The sequence below is a fragment of the Solanum lycopersicum genome, chromosome 5 (assembly GCF_036512215.1).
Source record: "Solanum lycopersicum chromosome 5, SLM_r2.1".
NCBI lineage: Eukaryota > Viridiplantae > Streptophyta > Magnoliopsida > Solanales > Solanaceae > Solanum > Solanum lycopersicum.
In genome coordinates this window covers 49,067,748-49,089,608 of record NC_090804.1, presented here as the reverse complement: position 1 = coordinate 49,089,608, position 21,861 = coordinate 49,067,748, and positions in this window count along the sequence as shown.

Below are 21,861 nucleotides of genomic sequence, written 5' to 3'. Positions count from 1 at the left end.
TAATTTGGCATAAAGTTTGTGTTCTTTGAGGACTTGCAAAACCAACCTCAAGTTGTTCTCATGCTCATGTTCATTCATAGAGTATATAAAAAAATGGTCAATGAACACAATCACAAATAAGTCAAGTTAATCTTGGAAAACTCTATGTATTCATAAACACCGCTGGGGCATTTGTTAACCCAAAAGACATCAATAGAAATTCAAAGCAACTATATCTACTTCGGAAAGCTATTTTGGGAACATCTTCACCTATCACCCTAAGTTGGAGCTATCTCGATCTTAAGTCAATGTTGAAAAATTATCTAGCACCTCGGATTTGAACAAATAGATCATCAATCGAGGGAGAGGTACTTTTTCTTTATGGTGACCTTATTATGTTGGCGATAAACAATGCACATTCTAAGGGACCCATCCTTTTCTTAACAAACTAGACCGGAGCACCCCATTGAGAAATACTAGGTTGAATAAAACCCTTGTCTAGTAAATCTTTGAGTTGGAGCTTCAACTCTTTCAGTTCACCCGGAGCTATCCTATATGGAGGAATAGAAATGGGGTTCCTATCCTGTAACAAATCAATGCCAAAGTCAATTTACCATTTAGGAGGAATTCCTGGAAGGTCATTAGGAAACCTCTTGATATTCCATTACTACGCGGACTGACTAACTAGGAGGAGTTTCACATTAAGGTCCTTAACCCTCACAACATGCTTTAAAAAACCCTCGTCTATCATCCTACAAGTCTTCAAGCAAGAAATGATTTAACCCCTTGGCATAGAATCCCCCCCCCCCTTCTACTCTACAATGGGTTCATTTGGAAATTGAAACTTCACTACCCTTGTTCTACAATCTATGGAAGCAAAAAATGCATGAATCCAATCATACCCAAGATGATATCAAAGTCAAAAATGTAAAGTTCTACTTAATCAACAAGAGTGACTATATTGAGTAGCACTACACATTTCCGACAGACTCCTTTTGCAACTATAGAGTCACCAATTATGGTATAAACCGAAAAGGTTTCAACAAAAACATCGGAAAGTACAAGAAACTTCCTTGATACCAAAGGTGTAACAAAACAAAGGGCAGCTCTTGGATAAAGCAAGGCATAAAAATTAATAGAAAAGACTCTTAACATACCCGTCACCACAGAAAGTGAGTTCTCTACTTCAGAGCTCTAACCCCTTGGTTGTGTTTGGACATTCCCCATACCTTGGTTCTCATAATCAAAGACATAATATCATAAGGCTATATAAACATTTCATTTTCAATTGTGCATATAAACTTAACATGCAAAACACTAACTGATGATCTCATTCCAAGCCTACAATTGCAATGATCATGTGAATCTCCATAATCCCACATAACCAAGTAAACAAGATAGGAGACCATAAGTAAAGATTTAATTTATACAACTTGTAACATAAGTATTCATCACCTCATATAGGAATATATACCAATAAAATGTTCCTCAAAATAATTAACATCATATAAGATTAACATCATGCATCATAAGCAATATACCTTCCATGTTTTCATATCAGATAAAGACAATCTCTTAGGACTTCCCTAGAGTCAACTTGTGCAATGTCTACGTAGAGTCACATACCCCTACCTATACTAAGTAGACTCCTCAAATAAACTTAATAAATGTCCATTTCCTTAACTTTCATCATACTTGAGGGAACAATCGCCTTAAGCGACATTAGACCATTTGATGTAAACATGAAATCCGGTGTCCTGAAACCTCATACCGAAAAAAGGTGGTCTACACGCAAAAGTCGAACCAAACATGACATTATTTTCTAGGGGGATCCACTAGCTAGTATCATATGGTGGCAACATATTTAAAATAATAGGAGATATATTAGAGAACCGTTGTTCCATATTACATGGCAGTGTCCATCACTTGAGAATCATTGTAAACTTAAATTCAAACTATGGAAGGGACACCTCTCAAATCTACTAGTCCATTGGTGCTAATTTAAAGTTCTTTTTTTAATAACCTTTAAGTCATAATTTATTCATAAATCTTATCATAAGTCATAGGATATTAACTCCTTGTATAAACATGATCATAAGATTTTTAGTTTTAGATGAGAATTTCCTTTCATCACAACCCTTCATTTCTGAGATTAACATATCATAATCATATTGTGTAAGGCATACAAGAGAGCATCATAAACTTGCATTATCATATCCTTATCATGATTTCACATTTAACATATTCATAGCCCAACATATTAGAAACATCGTACATACTGCAATAGCATTGTATATCATTTAAAGGTTAACATAAGAATCATAGAGTAATAACGACTTTTGAAGACTTTCATCTTGCTTCCAAGAACCTTTATCATGAACTTATGTTCAATATACAACAATCATCCAACAACATAGTGAAATACTCAATAACATAAGCAATACAAAATCTTCAAGTCATCGACAAGATTGATTACTAATTAGGGATAATGAAAAGGGTCAATAAGAACTTCATTCAAACCATACTTCCAATCCTAATGTTTTCATATTATCAAGTAATAGATATAACCCAATAAAAACATCATTTATATAAGTAACATGCTTCACATTAAATTCAAACATTCCAAGTCAAAAAACCAACAATACATACTTAATTAACCGTAGAAAATCATTATACTTCATAAAAATCATAAATCTAGAGTAAGGAAGAAAACTAATTTTGTAGAGTAAAAACCCTAGGAGTTGAATTCTTTAAAATCATGAAAGGACCTCTTTGGGAAAGGAATACCAAGAGTAAAAAACTCATACCTTATTGATGAATAATCCACGAATTAGGATTGAAAAACTTCGTGTCTTAGTCTTCTTCACGCTTTTCTTGTTCTTCAATGGAATTTAGAAAAGAGAGCGTTCTTGAGAGTGATTTGAAGTGTGCAAAAGCGGTATAAATATGATTTAAAATAATTATACAGTAGCCCCATAAAATACCCACAATACCCTTCACTTAAATGGTTTAATTTGTGAAGTCAAAACACCAAAAATACAAATTTTTATAATGTAGGAAGTGGTTGCTCGTCCAGGGGCTAATGCGCATTCTTTTTTCTAAATTTTGGTTCAAGTTGGTCCGCGTAGCGAGGTTGTTCCAAATTATTGAGGCAGTAAACCTCGTGACGTCTGCGCGTCGCGCAGCAGCCCTTGGATCTTGCCTCGGCTGTTGCCTGCCCTTGGGGTGTCGTTACCAAAATTTTGGACCCTTTGTACTACATGTTACCTATATAAAGTCTTTTTACTTGTTTTTTACTTCATTTTACACTCTCAAACCTTCACCAAACATAGTGACGTTAACTAGGTCAATTTATCTAGTTTTCAGACGTCAAGGTCTTTCTTTATCATTTTAGCTCTAACCTTTTCTAAATGAGATTTTTTACATTAATTTAGGTATGGAAATATCATTTGAACATTATTTAATAGTTGAATCTTTATTCTACGTCATGTAACTTCCAGAGTGTTACATAGAAGAATGTAGTTCGGTTGTGCTTCATGATAATATGAATATCTCTCATCTCATGGTTCATGCTCAACAATTTGAAGAGAGTAGAATAAATAGTAAGAATAAATTTTCTAAGAGGGTCAAGTCTTATGATGGTGGTTCTTCAGAGGATGTTGTAAATTCAAGAAACCTAGATTCAAAAAGAGGTACTCCAATCAAGTTCCATCCAAATTTTCCAAGGATAGTGATGATAGGGTGTATAACCCTAAGTCTCAAACTATAAAAGATACTAGTTCACAAACTCATACGAAATATTTTGGGAAGTGTTGTAAGAAGCATTATGGTGAGTGCCTTGTTAGGACAAACAATTGCTTTGAATGTGGCTAGAGTGGCCACAAGGTTAAACATTGCCCTAATATGAAAGCACAAGACAAGAGTAGTGGGCAAGCTCAATCTAATGGTTCTAATGTTGATGCTCCAAGGAAGAATCTCTTTTATGCACTTCTATCAAGGTGCATACAAGAAAGATCTCCCGATATTTTGACTTGTATATTACAAGTTTTCTCTATTAATGTATATGCTTTACTTGATCTGGGTGCTACAGTGTCTTTTATTTCTCCCTTGATAGCTAGAAATTTTGATATTTTTCTCGATTTTGTAAATGAACCTTCCATGGTAACTACCGTGGTAGGTAAGTCAATGGTTGTAAATAGGGTAAATAGAAATTATCCTATAATGTTGCCCATTAGAGTTACTCATGTTGAATTTGTAGAAATTGATATGGTCGATTTTGATGTCGTTTTGAAATAGACTGGTTGCATGATTATTTTTCTTCTATTGATTGTAGAACAAAAAATGTCAAATTCAATTTTCTAAATGAGACCGTCTTAAAGTGGAAGGGGGAAATTCGATTCCTAGAGGTCATATCATTTCTTGTCTAAAGGATTGTAAGATGATCTAAAAAGCTTGTTTATACCATATTGTAAGAGTCAAAGATTTAGAATTCAAAAATTCTCCCATTGAGTCACTCCCAGTAGTGAGGGAATTTTTGGAGGTCTTTTCTAATGGTTTTCCCGGTTTTCCTCCCAAACGGAAAATTGATTTTAGTATTAAATTGCTACCGCATACCAACTTTATTTTAATTTCTCCTTATCAGATGGCTCCAACCGAATTGAAAGAGTCGAAGGCTCTACTCAAGGACTTGCTACACAAAGGTTTCATTAGATATTTCTCCATGGGGTGCACCGATTTTTTTTGTGAAGAAGAAGGATGGGTCCCTTAGAATGTGAATTGATTATCGCCAACTCAATAAAGTAAATATTAAGAACAAGTATCATCTCCCTAGGATTGACGACTTGTTTGACCAACTCGAAAGGGCAAAATACTTTGCGAAGATTGACTTGAGATCGTGGTGTCACCAACATAGGGTGAGGGGTGAGGATATACTAATAAATGGCATTTCGAACTAGATATGGTCACTATGAGTTATTAGTAATGTCCTTCGGTCTCGTTAATGCCCTGGCGACGTTTATGGAACTAATGAATTTGGTGTTTTGAAATTATCTAGATTCATTTGTAATTGTGTTTATTGATAATATCTTGGTATATTCGAAAAATAAGGGTGATTACATAAATCATTTGAGAGTGGTGTTGCAAGTACTTAAGGAAAACCAATTATTTTCCAAGTATAGCAAATGTGAGTTCTAGTTAGGGGTTTGAGGTTTATCCAAGGAAAATTGAGGCGGTCAATAATTGTCCTAGACCATTGACTCCAAACGACATTAGAAGCTTCTTGGGTCTTTCAAAATATTATAGGAGGTTTGTTGATTGTCTTGTATGCATTGCTTCTTCCTTGACCACCTTGACTTAAAAGAGTGTAAAATTTGAGTGGTCGGAGGAATGTGAGAGAAGCTTCCAAATCATTAAAGATAGGTTAACCCCACTCTGATGTTGACTTTACTGGAAGGTACCAAGGGTTTCATTGTATATTGTGATGCATCCCGAGTGGGCTATGGGTGTTTCCTTAAGCAACACGAGAAAGAGTAGCTTATGCTTCTACACAACTTAAGGTGCAAGAGAAGAATTATCCAACTCATGATCTCGAGTTAGTGGCCGTGGTATTTTCCTTGAAAATATGGAGGCATTATTTGTGTGATGTCCATGTTGATGTGTATACCGACCACAAAAGTCTTCTACATGTGTTTATTCAAAATAAGTTAAATCTCCGACTAAGAAGGTTATCAAAATTGTTGAAAGATTAAGATATGAGTATTCTCTTTTTATGACCCAAAGTACCCCCTATGTGTTACCAACGTCGTTGTCCTCTAAGAGGACTACTACAATCCCTTAGCATACATCATATTACATCATAGGTCAAAAATATGGGAAAACTTGAAATTTTTCATTATGACGCTTACTTAGTATTCTCGCATATTATATATGTAGTTTAGATAGACTTCTCACATACAAAGTATATATAGACTTCTCAATTATCATACAAAGCATAGGGAGTCTAAAGTCTCATATCACATACAAACCATCTACAAGAGTATGAATCATAATAGTTTGTTAGACCTTAGTCTATTATAATATTCCGTATAGGCTAAAATGAACTCTCAACATGAGAATCGAATAATTGTCTCAAAACATAGACAAACCTAATAAGGCTTGATGAGCGGCTATATCCTCGGAACTCATGTGAACTTATCTATCGACTTAGGAAAGATCCAAGTCTTCTTTTCCAATGACCACGAATATCTTCAATGGCCCGAACCTAAAAATGTTTGGGAGAAAAGGGATAAACTATAGGTTACTACAAACCACATGTACTAAGTATGGCTCCTATGCACAAAATCATCAATGCATGAGAAAAGGAAAATTTAGTCAAAATCATGTTTTCTATCAATTCAACTCAACATGCTTATATAAGAAACTTAATAAGTAAATTCAACATAGTATCAACCCAAAATGTAAACCACCCAAACAATACTTGTGCAATATCTAATATAGAACCCCATAATCTATCGAAGGCTAAGTATCACATTAAGCAACCCACTTCATACTTATAACATATTCTCATAATTCATCATGACATATTTAATACATGAATACTACTCAAAACTTATCAACATAATCATAATCATAAAAGAACATACTACTCATAGCTTTTCAACATAATCATAAAAGAACACTACTAGAACCCTTCCTCACCCTATGTAGTAGCCTTCAACACAACCCTAATAAAATTTCACATACTTAACTTATCCATTTAATTTTACCTTATGGAAAGAAGTGCAATAACAAACCTGAGACCATGTGAGCTACATGGAATCCGGTGTTCTACTCCCACACCGAAAAGATAGGGTTAACAGTTCCTTAAGCTGTAACCATTCTTACGTAGCTATCTAGGTGGATCCACGAAGTTAGACTCCTATGTGAGCACATAGTTAAGGGTCAAAGAGATATTTTCTAGAAACCTTGACATACTAACGTGGAGTTTTCCCATCTCATGAGACAACACAGAATTAGGGAATCCTGACTTACTAATGTGAGGAGACCTACGTGGGAGGCCGAACTTACTAACCTGAGACCTCCATCTCATTTACATGCCTTTCACTGCTAAGCAATTATTCCCTTTAGTAATCATATTAATTCATCATAAAAGTTCACATTAGTCTCTTCTAGGCCCCTATGTAAACATCTTATCATATATAGCTCATAGGTCACCACAAGTGAGAACAATCCTTTCACTTTAGACATCACCTCATAGGTGAGTGATGTTTTCACTTAACACTTTATTGTAATCATGAGAAACTACTTTCACTCATATAATAATCATACCATAACATACTTGCATATTTCATAACCAGTTCAGTAGTCTAGGGTTAAGGATGAGGTATACTTAACATCAACATCACAACTACACACTAGACCTAAAATCATTACTATCTAAGTAACTCATAATTCATAATTTAATCCAAGAAGAACTAATCAACAGACCTCTTGTCCTTCAACGAACCTTCATACTTCCATTACCAAGAATGGATAACCAATTACATAAACAAGGTAAATTTAGGAGCAATTACATGATTAACAACAATGTAGTCCATCTACATGTTCATGATCTTGACAATTCACCATAACATTTCATGGTTTTCCTGAAATTGGGGGAAGGATATGGGTATAGGGAAATCTCAAAGGAAATTATCAATTAACCATCAATATATACTTAAACAACATTAATTCATCATAACTCATTACAATTGGTTCATAATTTCATTTCTCAAAGAAGACCCATGTGAGTGGAAAAACCCTAGTTTTGGGAGATTTAGAAATAATTTTTTTCAAGGGACCTCTTGGGGAAAAGAATTCCAAGATTCAAATAAAACATGCTTTTAATGATAAATAACCATGAAATTTAGTAGAAACTTGAGGTATTTGGTCATGTTCTCAAAGATTCAAAGCTTCTTCAATGGGGCATTTGTAGAGAGAGAAGGGATAGAGAAGGGAGAGCTTTTAGGATCTGTTTTGGGGTTTTGATTTGAGTGAGAGATTGTGAGGGAAAATTGAAGGAAAATAAATATATAACCCTCCCATGTAATATCAAAAATACCCTACATTTAATTTAATGAAGTCAAACTCAAATTTAAATTTTAGATTTTTCATCGGGGAACAAGTCTGTGTCGCGGAGCTGTTCCCGCAAGATTTCCAAAAATAATTTTTGAGATAGTGGAGTCCGATAAATTCTCGCGATGCAAGATTTACTTTTGACCTTGGGTGAACCAAGTCCGCGACGCGGATTTGTTCCCTCAAAGAACAAAAGTTGTTGCCTCTTAGCAGCTTTCTTGGTCCAATTTGGGGTCCCTTCATATACCCCTCGGGCGATCCATGCGGGGGACAGACCGGAATGTTTTCACCCTATATACTAGTTTTTACCTATTTAAAGTCATTTTTTACAAGTTTTGGACTTCATATGACCATACTAAATCTTCACCAAACCTAGGGACGTCAACTAGTTCAATTTCACTAGTTTCCGGACATTAAGGCATTTCGTCAATGTTATGGCTCCAATTCTTCTCAACCAAGTTATTTATACGTATTTTGGTGTAAAAAAAAAGCTCAACATATAATGTTCTAGTGTAAGTCATAGAATTTTTGGGAGTTTCATCTCTACTGTAACGACACAAAGTACCCCCCAGGAGCTAAGTTACTCTTAGATCGCCATACAGCGTGATCAACCTCTCAGAGGTCTATGACAAGACCTTAGACATCTTTCATTCCATTATCATAAAAATCGTGGTAACTAAAAACTTTTCTTAGCACATCATATCCTAGAACAACACTTTATTTATATATGAAATATCATAAGTACATAATCATACTCTAAGTCTCTTTTTCATCTTAAGACACAACTCAATAGAATAGAATAGAATAGAATAGAATAGGGACACGACATTTAACTACAAGAAAAATATCTAAGCTATTACATAATTGAATAAGAACAACACATAGAAAATCCTTGAATCATAAGGATACCTCTTCTTGAACATGGAAGATCTATCCAAGCTCTTCACCTAGGAGATATCCTCTAGCCATCAACACCTACACTTTCTGTTAAACGATGAAGAAGAATGGTATTAGTACAAGAATGCAGTAAGTATGCAACTATGCAAAAACATTCATTTAAAGAGGACATTTAGTTAGAAATCATGCATCATGTCTTTTTAGTAAACTTCATGAACATTGGCACATATAAGCTCAATATAGTTCACATGCATCATATAGACATGGATACTACTAATAATAGAACATAAAGCCATTTATCATACTTTTGAGGCATATTTAATACATACAATACATTACCTCTCTTTTATCTTACTTCTTCTTGAAGTAACCCTCAAGTGTACATAGTACAAGGTATCACCTTGAGGTCACTTTATAATAGTCTTTCATAGATATGATTCATAAAAAAACCACACATATTCACAAGTCTTAACCACCTCAGAAAATATAAGCTTCACATAATGACCTTCACCTAAAACAACTCCTAAGTCACACTGGTGCAATGTGTAGGTAGCATCCCATAATACTACTTCCAACAAGTGTACCTAAAATGTCACCCTACACTAGGCATAACATACATAAAAAGTCATAACTCTTTCATTCATGACTATACATAAGGTCACATACTTCATAGTATCATATAAGGACTCTTCCTTTACTGCAACATTATTCATAACTCATTTAGTTCATATCATATGTAAACCACCCTCATAACCCTTTCATAATCTTACTTGTGCAATCTACATATGGAGTCCCATACTCCCACATATACTAAGTAAACCCTTTTAGAAGCCAAAAGTGTAATTCATATACAGAAGCATAATTCATGTCTTAACATATGAAAGTCACTTAATCATGCATTCATCCAATTCGTTCATACATATTATAATTCTTAATTTCGTAAAAGTACTAATCTTATCCTTTTTTGGAGTCCACTAGTGCAATGCATGGGTAGGGTCCATAGTCCTTGCTATATTAAGTAATTTCCTCAAGAAGATGTGATTAGAGTCCATAATCTTATCTTTGTTCTTTTTTTAGTTTGGGAAATTTATCCATGACCGACATAGACCAAATGATCTACAAGGAATCTAGTGTTCTACTCGCACACAAAAAATAGAGGGTTAACACTTGCCGAAGGTGTAACCAATCGTACATAGCTATATAAGTGGTACCCACAAGCTATAAACTATGGGGGCACGTAGTTATCGAGCATGGAGATTACTTCTAGAAACATTAAATTGATTATGTGGCGATACCCATCACATCAGACACCATCTACGTTGGGAACTTAAACTTACTAACGTCAAGGTTCTTTTAATGGGAAGCCGGACTTACTAACGTGAAGCTCCCATTCTAATTTTTCATGTTCACTCGGTGCTAGGCTCTAACTACCCTTTTAATATATATTTTATCCTTTGATACATTAAGTCATAAGAAGTCCTTAGGAGATTGCTCCGTTATACTTCATATAGCTCAATGGATACTAAGATGAGAAAGTTATTTCATCATAAACCCTATAATCATAAATCATGTGTGTTCATACAATGTCAGATCTACCTTCACATAACACATATAGTCACACATGTTCATAACTTAATAAATCATATACTTTACCTGCATAGAAATAGGTAATGATGCATAGTAGAACTATCCTTTCCTTAGTCATCATGAATCTACCCTAACGTAGATATGCATGAAGTGTGTTTGTACATTGGTGAACACTATCACATAATGGCTATCACATAGTATTGAGGAAGCACCCTCTAAATATCACATCACATGTACAACATTCATCAAGTCTTAAGTCAAAATATGCACACTCACAATACATGATAAGAGGCAAGTACATTTTCAACAATAGAATAGAAGACTCCTAGCATTTTTCGACCACACATTCATATAGGGTTCAAATAGGTAGGGGTTAGCTACAGGAATATTCTTCATCACTAGACATATATACCACCTAACCCTAACATAATCATCACACATATACATATAACATCATGCACACCTATATCATATAACTAGTTTGGAGGGCTATTCATATACTTCACACCATATTAATTCACTTAGAACATGATAATTAGAATAAAGGTTAAATCCTTCAACTTCCTAAACATCGAAATCATCATATAAATTCATCTTGCATATAATTCCTTCAAGCACATAGTCATAACACATAAACATGTATAAAAATGTAAACACCGGCACTAGAATTGGACCATACCAATCAACACAATTCAACATACATTCTAAGCTTAATAGAGCAAATAGGTAAACTTACCAAATATCTAAGCTAATGATCATACTTTATCATTCCTCCACAGTTCATATTCAATTGATATAGATAGTAATAGCAATAAGCAATTCAATACAATATAATCACAATTCTATAAACATGAAATTAACATCACAAGACCCACATTATAGGTCAACTTAAGAAATTAGGAGGATCATGGGTTCTTCATAAAAATGGATATAAACTCATGATAAATTAAGTATCTAACATATATTCATCATTATAATGCTTTTGAAATCACTTTAACAATGAACCAGTTTCTAGATTGAAAATATAGGATTTTTGACTTAGAATCATGTTTGGAAAAATCTTTGAAAGGAATCCATAGATGAATGGTTATCTATGGATGAATAATTACCATACTTTATAAATTATAAATACCATGAAAATATGAGAATAAAGCTTCAAGAATCAACCTCCATAGCTTGTTCTTGAGCTTGATCTTTAATGGAGGTTTTCGGGTTTTTGGAAGAATAGAGAGTTTTTTGGATATTGATTTCTTTAAGGGTGTTGGGGTTTGGTCATGAAAAAAGGGTCACAAGGTTCTAAGTACTGTTTATAATTGTCTCCCTAAGTTACCAAAACACCCCCATACTTATTGGGACTTTTAGACATGTCAATATTGACTTTAAAACGACGCAACCGGATCTTGGAAGTGGTTGTGCTTCATGGGGCATCCTCTGGGTTTGCCAAAATATAATATTCAAGGCAGTAATATGTGTGTTGGGTGCGCGTCAAACATGTCCACTCGGTATTAGGCACACTTCGGGAGGCTAGCTCACAATCTTGCTGCTGCACGCTGCGCTGGGCAACCTCCTTGTCGAACGTTAAGATCCTCCTTGAGGGCCCTTAGGGTGGTCCTCGGGGATTCGTACCCAAACTTTTTGAAACATGACATGTTTATTAAGATTCTAGGGTCACATTTATTGTTTTTGGACTTCAAAAAACACATAAAAACAAGGCAAACATACAAAGACTCACTAGCACCTCTAAAGACCAACTTTTGAACATCTTGGACGTTTGACCTTGAAATCTCTTAAAATCAATTATACAAACTTTAAAACACTTTATTAACATGTTATTAACCTTTTTAGGCACATGTGAGGCTCTAGCTACCTTAGTTCATTTTGAGGCTTGTCACATCTACCACCCCAGCAAAGCTAATGTGGTTGTGAATGCTCTATGTTTTATGACTATGTGTATTGTGTTTCATGTAGAAGAATCCAAGAAATACACAAAGAAAGTATTCATAGGTTACCTCATTTGGGAGTTAGATTGAAAAATTCTCCAAATGATAGTTTTATGGTCCATCACTACTCTGAATCATCTTTGGTGGTTGAGGTGAAGTCTAACCAACACCTTGATATATCATTGATTGAGTTGAAAGAATCAGGCCATTGTGTTCTTAATGAATCAATCTCCTTTGGGGAGGATGGTGTCTTGACGTATCAAGGAAGGTTATGTGTTCCCAATGTTGATGACTTAACAAACTTGATTCATGAGGAAGCTCGTGGTTCCCGTTATTCCATTCATCTGGGTCTACAAAGATGTATAATGACCTTAAAAAAAGTGTTTTGGTTGGAAGGCTTAAAAATGGACATAGCAGAATTTGTTGAAAAATGTCCAAATTACCAACAAGTGAAAGCCAAGCACCAAAATCCAAGTGGTTTACTTCAAGAAATACAAGTTCCCACTTGGAAGTGGGGTGGAAGGTTTTACTCGGACTCAAAGGTAAATTTTCTCTATATGGGTGGTTATGGATAGGTTGACCAAATCTGCTAATTTTATTCTCATCAATTCCACTTACTCGGCGGAGGATTATGCAAGGTTATTCATTGATGAGATTGTTTGTCACCATGGTATTTTGTTATCCATCATATAAGATAGGGGTGCATCATTAACATCTAGGTTTTAGAGGTCATTCCAAAAAGGGATGGGTATAAAGGTGAAGTTAAGCACCACTTTTCATCCCCAGGCGGATAGTCAAGTGGATCTTATTATGCAAACCCTTGAGGATATGATTAGATCTTGTGTAATTGATTTTAAGGGAAATTGGTATTAACACTTGCCTTTGGTGGAGCTTCCTTATAACAATAGTTATCATTCAACTATATCTATAGCACCTTTTGAGGTCTAGTATGGTAGGAAATTTAGATATTTAATTGGATGGTTTGAAGTGGGCGAGTCTTCACTTTTTGGTTCCGAATATATTTATAAGACTTTTGAAAATTCTTATATGATAACGCACCGATTGAAAATATCCTAGAGCCGGCAAAAATCTTATGTCGATCATAGGAGACGGGATTTAGAATTATAATATGGTAATAAGGTCTATCTAAAAATTTAACCCATGAAAGGAGTGGTGAGAATTGGCAAGAATGGGATGTTGAGTCCTCGTTATGTGGGTCCCTATGAAACTTTGCAAAGGGTTGGAAAAGTTGCATACGAGTTGAGATTACCTAGTGAATTTGCTTTGGTTCATTCGGTGTTTCATAAATCTATGCTTAAGAAAAGTATCGATGATCCCGAGTCTATTCTTCCTATTGAGGGTCTAGGTGTGGAAGACAACCTCTCCTATGAGGAAGTTCCGATTGAAATCCTTGATAGATAAGATAAGGAGTTAAGGAACAAGGAGGTGGCTTCCGTAAAGGTGTTATGGATGAAACACATAGTTTAGGGAGCAACATGGGAGGCCGAGGAAAACATAAATTCTTGTTACCCTAATCTCTTTGTTGAATAAGGTTAGTTTTTCATACTAGTAATGAATACAATGAATAAATTGAAATTGACTTGTTTTGCAAAGATGTGCATGTCTACGATAAAGGTTTTTGCTAAAATTAAGTTCATGTGAAAATGATCTTTTGCTCAATTTTGCACTCATTTGTGTATTTTGTATGATGTAGACTATATGAAATGATATCAAGCATGTTGATATGTTTTGAAAGAAATTTTGGCATAAGTACTCTATATGTTGTGTTGAGCTCACATTGTTGTTGGGAAGGTAATTCCTCATGTTATGGTTTTAAGCTCTTATGTAGTGCAATAGATAATTTGAGTTACTTTATGAAAATTCCATTGTGATTTTATTTGTAACTCATACGGACTTTCTATGTTGTTGGTTGCCAATATTGAATCTATTCTTTCACTTCAAAAGATTTTTAGTGTCATTCGGGGACGAATGTTCCTAATAGGGGGCATAATGTAAAACTCTGGATGTCCAAAACCTAATCTAGAGCTTCACATGAGTGTATAGGGTTTGTAACACTTTTTAAGGTCAATAATAATGTATAAAAGTCATATAGGAAGTTTTAGAGTCAAAATGTCAAGGAACGTCCATGACTTCCGGAGACTAGTGCAAAAAGGTCTTAGTGTGCCTTAGCCTATTTCATGGGGTTTTAGGTGTTGGAAATTGATGAAATTTGGTGAACAGGTGCATAAAACATATTAGAGAAGGTTTATATTAAAACTTATGGGTACGAATCCCCAAGGACAACCTTAAGGTTCCTTGAGGAGAACCCTTTAGTTTTGACCCAAAGCTGTCAAATGGGACAGTGAAGTCAGTATCAACCTACGCTTGCCATATACGGGGTGTAGGTGAGAAGAGGGGCGTGGATGACTCCGTAGTTGGACAGCTACTTTTCCAAAACTTTCCAAATGCAGGGTCTATGACCAAAACGACAGACCTGCAGGACGGTTGGTCCTAAGGCATGTCCACTGACACACGGACCGTAGGTTGCGGTCTCATCGGTCAGGCCTACAATTTAACTGGTGAGTTGTAGTGACTTCATGTAATTAGGTTAGTTAGTTATGGGTTTAATTATTTATTAGGGGGTGTTTAATTTGGTTACTTAGTTAACTATATAACCTGCCTAAGCCTAAACACAACTTAACATCCCAAAATTCCCGAACTCAAATTGCACTTCCATCTCTCTACTTTCTCTCTCCCAAAGAGGAACTCCATTGAACGGCTAGGTCAAGGTTATTAGGACAGAAATAAGGTTAATTTTGTCCATCAATCTTTAACAATTATCAAGGTATGGTAAATCTTCACCTTTGGGATTCCTTTTGCCAAAGGGTTCTTCCGAAAATTGGTTTTCGAAAAGCTGATTTCATATGGGTTTCTTCGTGACACGAATTTTATCTTCTAAGTTGTAGTGTATGTGGTTTATATTGGTTATTTTTATTTGATTATGATGAATTATTGTATAATTATTCTAGTTCATGATGGTTTAACCTAGTAGGTGGAATAGATCATGAAATTGAACAAAGTCCCTAACCCTAGGTTATGAACTAGTGTTAAATTGACTTGTAGTAATGCAATGGACTTATTTATTGTTTTAATTACTATTTAATGGTTTTAATACATACATTATTGGATTGAATTGGTTGGATGATTGTAAGACCAAGATAATTGCTTTTGAAGGAGATTGGGTAAGTCTTGATACCCTAAACCTTTTACTTCAATTATGATGGCTTGTACTTGGTGCTGAAGTTCAACTGAAGTTATTTCGTGATTTTATTAAGTATATTTGGTATGATGATGAAATTCAAATGTCTTGATTATATGATTATGATATTAGGCTTAATATGAAATGATATAGGGTTGGGTATGAAGTGCCTATGTGCCTTATTATATTAAGGTGATATTAATATGCTAATCTTAAATGTGAAAGGTTGTATTTAAAGGTGTTTTAATGTAATTACCATTGAGGTAATGACTATGACTATATAAGGATCTATTTTCCTTTGACATAAACTAAGTTATGATTGTTAAAGAAAGACGTTTCAAAAGGGACTCTAGCTTAGCACCGAGTGAACTAGTAGTGAGGAGTGTCCCTTCCAACATAGGGAAGGTAGGTTCACTATTCTACTCATGAGATTGGAGAATATAATTCATGTAGCATAAAGAGGGTCCCAAAAACATCTCCTAGTTCTTTAACAATGTTTCCCAGATATGAATACTAGCTAGTGGATCCACCTAGGTATTATGTTCATAATTGTGTACTACTTTGGCAAGTAGTCCACCTTCTTTCAGTGTAAAGTTCCATAACACCGGATTCTATATTATCTCATGTGTTTTATTTTTGTTAAGGCAAGATTTTCCCAAAATTAAAATGAAGAAATAAAGTTAACTCTAACTAGGAGGACTTAATCTGTTTGACTTAGTCTAGGTAAGGGTATGAGACTCTACCTATACATTTCACTACTTGACCTTTAGATAAATCCTAGGAAGTGATTCTTATGTTTTTTATGCTCTTATGAAATGAATTTTATGCTTATGTTGAATATTCTTGTTCCATAAGAAGTATATGCTTATTGCCTTATATGTGTTCTTGGGTTGTGCATCCGTCTTTTCAAGGTAACTTTGCATGGTTTTATCAAATGTCAATTTTTAGCATGATTTCAAGCTTGTGTGTGCAATGTTTCCATACTTACTACAAGTGATGTGCTAACCCCTATTTCTCCCTTTTCCCCCAACATTTTAAGTTTTGTTAATTGAAGGGTTCATGACCACTTTTGAAAGATGGCTTGGATCATTTCTCCATGTGTGGGTATGTCCTCATGTTCCGAGGAAAATGCCTTTGTCTCACTTTACCTATGTTACATTGTTATTGTCTAAAGACAATCATTTCACTCTTGTTGTTTCAAGATATTGTTGTAAGCCCTAAGAGTAAATTATACATTTGGGTGAGGGATATGCCCATATTGTTCTATTCTGTTTAGATGGTTTAATATGAGACATACCTATTATGACTATATTGTGTATTTTATATATGTGACATAAACAGTAGAAGACTATGTATTCTTTTATACGAGGAGTCAAAGTAAAATCGGTAGGCATATATTATGTGTAAGTGAGAGGTCTAAGTAAATCTCATGAAGTAGAGGTAGATGAAAAGTTTAAATTCTCCGCACTTTTAACCTATTAATGTAATGAAGAATTCTAAGAGGCTAGTCTTAGAACTCTCCGAGGACGACGATGCGGGTTACATAAACGAGGTGCTGCATGGATGTGTCTGCATAAATTGAAGGTGTCAAGCGACGGCCACCATCTACTAGCGTCGTTTGGACTACGGCCCGTCCTGCTAGGCGTGGTGTTGTTCAGATACTCCCCAAATTGGTGCTAAGATCGCACAACTATGTTTGAAGCCACACCCTGTTTTGAGAGGGCATAAAATGATCTACCAGGCATCAACTAGGCATCCATTGGGACCCTTAGGGTTGTCTTTGCGGATTCGTACTCGTACGTTCGACCCAAAATATGACCAAATAGATTATAGTTTCCCTTAAACTAATTTTAGACTCCAAATCCACACTAAAACAGATAAAACATGCGAAGTCACACTAGCACACACAAGACTAGTTTCTGAACGTCTTGGTCATTCTTGACATTAGACTTTTAAATTCTTTAAAACTGACTTCCAAAGCTATTTTCATAATTTTAACATCTTATTAACTCATAAAAAACATGAGAAGCTCTAGTTTGTCCTTTTTCATTTTGAGGGTTTTATATTCTTCTTGACTTGGAAAATATTCGTCCTCGAATGACAGAAGCACTTTCAAGGACTAAAATATTCAAATAAAAGATTATAACACACGTTATCATGGATACAAAGTTCATAGTTAATGCACCAAACTTACAAGGAATACCAACTTCACATCATTATGCAGTCTAAGCAACTCAAGCAATTAAAAGTTATCTCCCCAACTCATAGTGCACACATACACTATAACAAATATGATATATAACTACGAAATTATTACCTACGATACAAAATTCATCACTATTTGTTCTCTTTTAGTGACAGAAAATTCATTTTAAGCTTAAATATATGGGTCACGTATTTTTTATGACAAAATATAAAATCTCGTAGCAAAATTTTGTCCACTAAAGTTTTCCACCAAAAAATGGATTGGCGCCATTTATTGAGGAGTATAAACCACAAATTTTAAATTATTAGTGACATGATATTATGTAACTAATGATATTCCCAATTAGCGACAAACCATTTTTTGTCTCTAAATCAGTTAAATTTTTTGTAAGAAAACTTTTTGTCTCAAAAGGTATATTAATGTATCAGTGACAAATAATTTTTCATACTAAAATTAGTTAATTTTTATATATGAAAAACTTTTGTCGCAAAAACTTATATCGATACGTTAGTGACAACTCATTTTTTGTCTTAAATTGCATAATTTTTACACAATTTTTTTTGTCGCAAAACATATATTGATATGTTAGTAAGGAACCATTTTTTGTTCTTAAATTAGTAGATTTGAGGATATGAATAACTTCGTTGAAAAAAATATGTTGATACATTAGCGATAAACTAGAGATTGCAGTTAATCATCGTAAACTTTAGTCACAAATTTTTATTATTCAATCGTGACATTCATTTTCTTAACTAATAGGTCAAAAAAGTAGTGACAATTGTGCAAGTATCTCTATTCAACCTAGTATTTAGTTACAAAGGAATCTTGTCACAAAAAGAATGTATGTTTAAATGGCTACAACCTAAATTTCATACTTGAATAGTTCAATTATTGGATATAGAAAAATAATCATAGTTCTAAATGATATCATAAATAATTTTAAAAACATTTTTAACTAACATTTTTTTTAGAAAAAATTATATATTACACACCACACAAATATAATTTTTTGTTCTAAAATATTAGACAAGATAAAAACAACAATACAATAAAAAGGATAAAATGTCTTAATTGAGCTGGGAATTTTTCATTCTCCTCAATAACATGTGACAAAATATCACCTCCAGGAACTTCAACATAAAATAAGTTGCAACTTCTATCGAGCTGTGTACACAAAGCTTGTCTTCATTCTTTAACAATAGTAAGCTTGAATCCCAATTTGTCAGCAGCCAACTTAAAAATATCTCAAATCGCAGATGCCCTAGACGAGGGAATGGGAACAACCTAGAAATTGACATGACTTCCTTGCATAAATACGAACTCATAGAAAATTGCTTCGTTCCCTTGCTTTTTGAAGTAATGTTTGAGGCTGCTTTGAAGTTGTTCCAGTTCCTTTTCACATTCCAGTGGCAGAGATAACGTATTGGGTGTATGTTCAATAGGCATAATCAGCACATGCTCGGGTGCTAAAGATCCTTTAGCAAGTGCACAGTAGTAATATTCTCCGACACTAGTGATGAGATGTGACTCAACATTCGAGCTTGACAAACTAAACAAGCATTCTCTTTACTTGTTGGAGCTTGCTGCCCCAGATGTTGATCTGAGAATCTTGCAAGTTGTGCTTGAAGTTTCATCAGGACCTTTTTCACATTTTCCCTTGTTAAGAAAGTCAAAACACACACCTCTTGAGTATTGTTCTGAAGTTCTTCATCATGTCTTAAATGGCACTGGTTTCCTCTTGGACAAGAGCTAGAAGAGTAAAATTTAAAGCAAAGTATGTCACCACCACTATCTTCATGTTTCTGCTTTTTCTTGGATACATCATACCTCTGATACTGTGACTCAAAATTAATATCACCGGACCTCTTTGTTGCTCCATCGGATAGGCTGCTTTGTCAACATTTGCATAGGGACATGAAGTAGTGTTTGGTGGCTTTGCACTAAATTCAGTTTTTGACATTGTTAATGCTGGTGTGGGGGATATCGCATGAATGAATTTCTGTTTATCATTGTTTCTAACAGGAGCAAAGCCCAAAAAGCGAGTTACGTGTAGAGCATCAACTTTAGCATATGGTTTACGATCAAAGTACACACCTATAGTTCCTGCAATATAAAATAGGGGCTTACATAGTTACAAACTCTTACACTGTGGGATCACTCCAAAATGAATCATAAATTTCTACAAAAGCTATTTATGTCGTTCCATTTGTTACTCCATTGGGCCACTCATTTGTAAGAAAGATGTCTACTATTACAGATACTCTACTGAAGCCCTCAAAGGATCAACATCATCTTGACTATATTTTCTGAATTGAGTTCAACTTGGAGTTCGCCTATTAGATAAGTATGACATAGATAACCCATTAAGGCTAAAATTCCCACTTTCTTTCAACAAGTACAAATTATCAGACTCTTAAACTCTCCATCTTAAACCCTTTGTTACTCGGGTCCTTCAATGCTTCTAACAATATTTTTGGGGACCTTGCACCATAATCACAAATGAAATAGGTCAGTACCAAAATATTGGAACGCCTCTCAGTGTATCCAATGAATTCCTCAATCCCCTCTACTGAATCACAAAAAAAGTTAGCGTACGCAAAAAATAGCATCAAATGGACCAGCTGCCTTGTTCACCAAAGAAACGCGTTTGAATAGCTTATTGAGACGGATGATTACATCAAAATAGAGGAGAATTCTGAGATGAGCCATAGCTGAGAGCTTGTGAGCTGTCAGAAAATGTCATGTAATAAATGTCTTTCTCGAATATAATAAAAATAATCTTTCATGCAAGTGGAAACCAATCCATAATTTGGTAATGAAATAAATACACATTGTCAGTTTTAATTATTTTCAAGGAGAAATTCATTAGTTGGAACAATCCAAATAAATAATATCAATGTTGACAGGAACGAAACTATCTTTTAGTAAGATGGATGGCGCCAAGAGAGGGTTGGATTACTTGCAACACGAATCGAGCTAGCAAAGGCAACCCTGTGCAGAGTGCTTTTTGTTGTTGCATAAGAAATATAAGTGGAGATTTGACATTCATAGGCACAAAATATAGGGGAGGCCACAAACATGAAGGCCGAGGTAAGAGCAGTATGGGAAGCTCTGTCTTATTGCAGCAGTCAAAGTTTTAATTATATTCACTTGGAGATAGATTAATTAGTTTAATGCACATGAGTACAAAGAATTGGAGAATTCCATGAGAGTTAGTGAATAAATATAAGGCATACATCATATGGTTACTCAAATCAATGTGCAACTGCACCATATATTCACATAAGCATTTTAGCTAGCGGACTATGTAGTAAATTCAGAAATTAACAAAGAAGAAAAAGAGGTTTGTCTAAATTTTAATCAGTTACCTAGCATTGAAAGAAAGATTATTAATACAAACAGGCATCACATTCCGTCTGTTCTTATCAAAAGAAGGGAATCATTATTGAACAATAACAGATTACATGCTTAGTTACAGTGAAGACACAGAGTTCCACTGCTTTATGTACAATGAAGATACTAGACTTAAAAGGCGCAAAAGAGTTGTAGGTGAACTAATTCCAACTCTAAGCTATGACAGATTGACAGCCAACAAAAATTTATACAAGGACTAGCAAAAGCAAGATAAAAGAGACCAAACCCGATATTGTTGTAAGCAATACACAACGAGGAAGTTTTCAGCTTCCACTGCTGGAACAAGGGATGACAGTCAGCATACAAGAAAAGCAAGCAAATTCAATAGACCAGAGCCGGAAGGAGAGTCCATACTCTCTAACGAGTTCATCAGTAACTCAGTCATTCCAACCGGATAGAGCACCAACCTTTGATTGCTGATATAAATAATTTATACATGCTTGATGAGAACATTTTCAAGGATCCAA